The sequence below is a fragment of the Solanum dulcamara genome, chromosome 4 (genome assembly GCF_947179165.1).
Source record: "Solanum dulcamara chromosome 4, daSolDulc1.2, whole genome shotgun sequence".
NCBI lineage: Eukaryota > Viridiplantae > Streptophyta > Magnoliopsida > Solanales > Solanaceae > Solanum > Solanum dulcamara.
The window spans coordinates 20,329,359-20,335,491 of record NC_077240.1 but is presented as its reverse complement, the minus strand read 5'-3'; the positions used below and the strand labels follow the sequence as shown (position 1 = coordinate 20,335,491).

The 6,133-nt window shown below is 35.5% G+C and overlaps 2 non-coding genes across 2 annotated transcripts; both read left to right on the top strand.

The window, feature by feature from the left end:
- The first annotated feature begins 1,285 nt into the window (after positions 1-1,285).
- Positions 1,286-1,377, top strand: LOC129888169 (small nucleolar RNA snoR109). The gene has a single exon (XR_008766593.1). It is a non-coding gene; the product is annotated as a small nucleolar RNA snoR109 (small nucleolar RNA).
- Positions 1,378-4,550: 3,173 nt separating this feature from the next.
- On the top strand, positions 4,551-4,657 carry LOC129888146 (small nucleolar RNA R71). Its single transcript, XR_008766572.1, has one exon. It is a non-coding gene; the product is annotated as a small nucleolar RNA R71 (small nucleolar RNA).
- The last annotated feature ends 1,476 nt before the right edge of the window (positions 4,658-6,133 follow it).

The window sequence follows — 6,133 nt, the reverse complement described above, 5'->3', positions numbered from 1 at the left end:
TTCAGGGCTTTCTAGCAGTCAAGTAAGTACCCAAAGTACAGGACTTTTAGAATCACTTATGAAAGATATAAAGAACTATAAAACAGTGAATGGAGGTGTGGATTCTAGAACGGAGTTAGATAAATATTTTGGTGAAGAAACTGAGGATGATAGTAAAGAATTTAACATCCTAAACAGGTGGAAAATGAACTCAGCTAATTTTCTATTCATGCTGAGATGGCTCGTGATGCATTAGCTGTACCAATTTCAAGTGTGGCATCTGAATCTGCATTTAGTACCGGAGGACGTCTTCTTGATTCATTTAGGAGTTCATTGACTCCTAATTTAGTGTAAGCTCTAGTGTGTCTTCAAGATTAGCTTCGAAGTGAAAAATTAAAGCAATTTGTTAGCATTGAGGAAGATTTTTGATAATCTCGAGCAGCTTGAATAAGGTAATGATCCTTTTTATTATATTTGTTGTATATTATTGTTGTAATTAGTTTGTACTTATTACATGACTCATTATGATAATTTTCTCTTCAAATTTAGCCAGTGCTGGGAAAGACCCTATGCCTACTGTAGTTGACATATAGTACAAGGTGACTTTCATAGTGTTCTATTATGATCTTATTTAGAGATGGTTTGAGGATTTACTTTTGAAAAAAAGTTCTAACTCTTATTATAAATATATATTGGTAAGAACTAGTGCACTTGTTACTCCTTTGTAATAGTGAGTACTCTCTTTGATTAACATATATTATTGAAATTCTTCAGCATTGTGTTATCTAATTTGAAGCAGGAGTAGACATTTTAGAATTGTTTGATTTAATATAATTTGTATCCATTTGTTAAATGCAGGAGAAGAATGTGCTTCCACAAGAAAAAAAAGACAAGTAGAAAGTTGTGGATGCTACATTGTTCAAGGCCATCGAAGGAATTCCTGAATCGAATGCGTATTTGTCTGCAAGGTTTTCACTGAAGTCAAGCATGAAACCATATGAACTTGTGTTTTAAAGGAAGAGCAAACCTACAAAAATTTTGTTGAAACTATTCTTTTGGTAGTACTATTTTTCTGTTTTCTACGGTTTGAACTCGTGTTAAGAGTTCATATTGTGTATTTGTTGAGTATAAACATCTTTAATTATAATTCTCAATATGGAAATTTTCTTGTTCATGCAATTTATTTTCTTGAATCTTCAAAGCTCAGTGATATGCTTTTCTGCCATGTCAAGTTTTTTCTCTGTATTGAAGCTACATGTTACCAAAATGAGTGTTAAGTTGTGTGTACTCTTCTTGACTGCCATGGTGGATGTAAGTATATATGAATATACTGTGAAGTTTAAGTGGCGGGTTATTGTTAATCTGTTCACATATCTGCTTACCTAACTTCTTACATTGTGCATGCCTATTGAGAAGGGGAATTGAAGTAAATGGCAGAAATTTTAGGTGTTATCACTGATACACCTACCAATAATAGTTTGATAATTGCTAATACAATACTAAACCAACCGATATCTTATAGGTTGGCTAGCGGATTAGTATTTTTAAAAGTCGATAATCGTTAAGTCAAACCGTTAAGCATAATAATCCGTTTGATACGCCTGATAAGAAGCCCTAGTTCAAAGGCTTGCAAGAATTAATCATCAGAAATAAATTTTACCTCATCTTCAAGCAAACTGCACATGGGTCTGGCAATCTTTGAAGAATCTTTGATCAATCGCCGAAAGAATCTAGCATTACCTAGAAAACTGCAAACTCCTTTCACTGAAATTGGTGGTGGAAGTTTCTCAATCACTTCAATTTTAGATTTGTATACCTCTAAACCATCTTTTGACACTTTATGTCCCAATACAATACCCTCTTTTACCAGGAAATGACATTTCTCCCAATTTAAAACGAGATTTGTTTCTTCACATCTTGCGAGTACTTTCTTTAAATTTTCCAAACATAGATCAAAAGACTCTCCAAAAACTGAAAAGTCATCCATGAAAACCTCAACAAACTCCTCCACCATATCATAAAATATAGCAATCATGCTCCTCTAAAAAGTGGCAAGAGCATTGCAAAGACTAAATGGCATACGCTTGAATGCATATGTCCCGTACGGGCATGTGAATGTTATCTTTTTGTCATCCTCCAGAGCAATGGTAATTTGATTGTGACTTGAATACCCGTCTAAGAAATAGTAGTACTCTTGGCCTACTAACCTGTCAAGCATTTGGTCAATAAACGGTATAGGGTAGTGATCTTTCCTTGTAGCATCATTCAACTTTCTGTAATCCATGCATATGCGCCACCCAGTTACTATTTTTGTAAGGATTAACTTCTTTTTCTCTAGTTACCACAGTCATTCTCCCTTTCTTTGGTACACACTGAACTGGGCTTACCCATTTACTGTCAGAGATTGGGTATATTATGCTTGTATCTAGCCACTTAATTATCTTTTTTTTACTACCTCCTTTATGATGGGGTTCAACCGGCTTTGTGGTTATGCACTAACCTTATTTCCTTCTTCCATGAAAATTTTGTGCATGCACAAAGCGGGGATGATACCGTGAAAATCAACCATTTGCCATCCAATTGCCTTTTTGTTGCTCTTTAGCACCTCAAGCACTGTTGTGACCTTTGCCTCAGACAAAGAAGATGAAAGAATTACAAGTAAGATATTATTAACTCCAAGAAAAGCATACTTGATATATGTTGGCAATTGTTTCAACTCCAATTTAGGAGCTTCTTTCAGAGAAGGCTTTAGTGAAGGACACAATTCTCTGTTCAAAGGTTCCACATTCTTCTTCCACATGGTGATATTTGGCATATCAAGCACACTAGGTAACTCTTTATCTTCCATGTACTCTTCAATATCTTGACCCATCACAAATTTTGCCAACGGATCACTTATTACAGTGCCTTGAGCTAAGACTTCTTCATCGATGATGGTTACAACAGACAATTCTTCATAGATTTAAGGCAACTTCAGTGCATGATATACATCGAACACTTCCACTTTGTTATGTGCTCTCAGCGTCACTTTACCTGCAGCCACATCAATAGTACCCCGCCTACTCTTCAGAAGGGGTATCCTAAGATAAAAGGAACATTGGGGTCAGGCTCAAAATCTAAAACAACAAAATCAATAGGAAAGATGAGGGATACCACTTGTACTAATACATCTTCAATGATACTGTCAGGTCGAGCTACAGAACGATCAGCTAACTGTAACAAAATAGTAGTTTATTTAAGTTCTCCTAGACCTAATTTCTTAAGCATAGATCTAGGCATCAAGTTAATACTAGCACCTAGATCATAAAGACTTCTTGCATTACTGTACTTACCAATAGTTACATGTACTATGAAACTACCTGGATCTTTTTGTTTAGCTGGAAGTTTAACTTTGTTCAAGATTCTTGAATTACACTCTTTAGTGAGTATCACTCTTTCAAATTCAGATAATTTGCTCTTATTTGCAACAATATCTTTGACAAACTTGGCATATTTTGGGATTCCCTGTAAAACATCAATCAAAGGTAAATTAATTCGCACTTGTTTCAGAAAAGTCTATGAACTTTGCAAAGCACTCCTCTTTTTTCTTCTTTTTAAACTTTTGTAGGAAAGGGGGAGGAGGCTTTTTCTTTGGTTCCTTTATTGCTTTTGATCCGCTAGGTTCATCTTATTGCCCAATTTTCTCTTTGCCTTTCACCTCTGCCGATTTAGCTTTGGGAGCTAATTCAGCAAAAGGGAGACTATTGCGAGTACTTACGGCATTCACATGTCTGGGATTTGGGTCAGTGTTACCTGGTAAACCCCCTTGTTGGTAAGAACTCTGTGCACTTTCCAATTGCCCAAGCTATTTTTCTAAACTCTGAGTAGCTAACTGATTCTGACAAACATCTGCAGCTAACTTAGCTTGGTCTGTCATAATCTGTTTCAATGTGTCCTTTACACTTATACTTTCTGATTTTCCTGATCCTTGATTACCTTGACTTTAATTATTGTATCCTTGACCATGATTGTTGTATTGTTATCCACCTCTTTGTGGTCTGTATTGAGTCTGCCCTTGCTATTGGTTTTGTTGATTTCCACCCCATGAGAAGTTAGGATGGTTTCTACAATTTGGGTTGTACGTGTTTCCATAATTATGGTTGCTACCACCCCTAGATGTATTACCCATAAAATTACTAACTCCAAATTTTCTCCACAATATTCAGCCACATGTTCATTGCTTCCACATACCTCACACCACAAGTATTGCTGTTGAACTATGCTAACTATAGTTTTCTACTGTCATTTTGCTAAAGTGTTGAAATGCATTGTCATCATATTTTGTAATGATGCAATTTGTGCTATCAATGCAATTACTGCATCAACTTCTAACATGTCTGCTTGCTTTTGAACAACCAGTCCAGCATTTCCTCCGTTCCACTCAAGATTTCCTTGAGATATGTTATTAAACAATGTATATAGATCATCATAGGTTTTCTCTAATGTATGTCCACATGCAGAAGAATCAAGAAGAATTTTTGTATTGGGTTTTAACCCTTCTATAAAGGTATGGACCAAAACCCTCATTAGCTTGATGATGGTGAGGGAAACTAATGAGTAACGATTTAAATCTATCCCAAGATTGGTATAAATTTTCTCTAATTTTTTGCTTAAAACTTAAAATTTTAGCCCTCAACTTAGCTGTATTCCCCGAAGGAAAGAACTTGATAAGAAATTTGCCAGCCAAATCGTCCCATAAAGTGATTAAATTTAGTGGTTCTGACTTCAAGCACCTCCTTGCTTCCCCCAACAAAGAAAATGGAAATAATGTTAACCTCACATAGTTAGGCGATACCCCATTAGGAGTATATGTATCGCTAATCTCCAAGAAGTTCTGGATGTGAACTTGGGGATCTTCATGAAGAAAACTTGTAAACTGTCTATTAGAGTGCAATAATTGCACCATGTTCTGTTTTAATTCAAATCTTACTCCAACTAGAGGTTTCTGAATGCTGGAAGTGAGATTTGCTGTAAGTGGTATTGCCACATCATATACTGTCCTGGCTACCATTTCTGCAAGAACCTCCTCTAGAAAAACCTCTCCTTCCAAGTCTTGATTATCCGCTAGATTTAGTTTATATATTAGGTTTTGCGAAGCCAGTATTCGCCTTTTTCACTGGAAGAATCATTCAGGCTAGGATAATGGATCTATAAGATCCTTGTCTCTGTCCAGTATAATGTCTAAGTTACTAACAAAAATTCACATCTAAGACCAAGTTGTAAACACGAACATAAAAAATAAACTTTGCAAAGAAAACTAACACTAAATTAAACAAAGTCCCTGGCAACGACGCCAAAAACTTATTACAACCAAACACACACGCAAGTGCACGCGATCTCAAAATTAATATAGTGACCCTTTTGAAGAGCCAGATATCGAACTCACAGGGAAATCTAATTAAGCGTAGTCAGCTTTTCGATGAATCAAATTATTCATATATGTTTCAAAGAGTTAAATTCATTAATATCTACAAAATAACTATTTCAAAAATAATGTGAGAACTTGTTTTAGTGGTATTGGGTAAATTTTATCAATTTAAAGAAAAGTCCTTGCTCTTTATATGCTAGTGTTCTATCCCCTTTTTGCCTTTCGCATTCCGGGTGGACAACAAATTTGTTCTACAGATGATCAAGCATTAGAACAATAAAAACAAGAATATAAGAGTAATCATATGTAAAAACTCATTTTCAACCAAAGCAAGGAAGATTTAAACCTCCATCTTATGGCTACAACCCAAGAACAAGGAAATTTAGCCACTCATAGTTTGTGATATACTTACATAAATCATTTGTAACATAAACTTGATTTCAATATGAAAATAAAGGAGCAAATATCACCAAAACTAGGGTTTTCTTCATCTTCTCCCGCTCTCCCCCAACAATATGTAGTGCTCCTTTTTAGAATATGCAAAAATGTCAATTATAGTGCCAAAAAACGCATTGGTAAAGCAAGTGCACTGAAGTCCACAATGCGGGCTTGGTTAATTCCAATACAACATTTCATTTTCTCGCTTTCGGGATGAATTTAGCTTACCCGTGTGCAAGGTTCGCGACGAGGACTTATTGAAAACCACACTACCTCGCCAAATAATTTCATGCTTCGGCTTTTATCAAC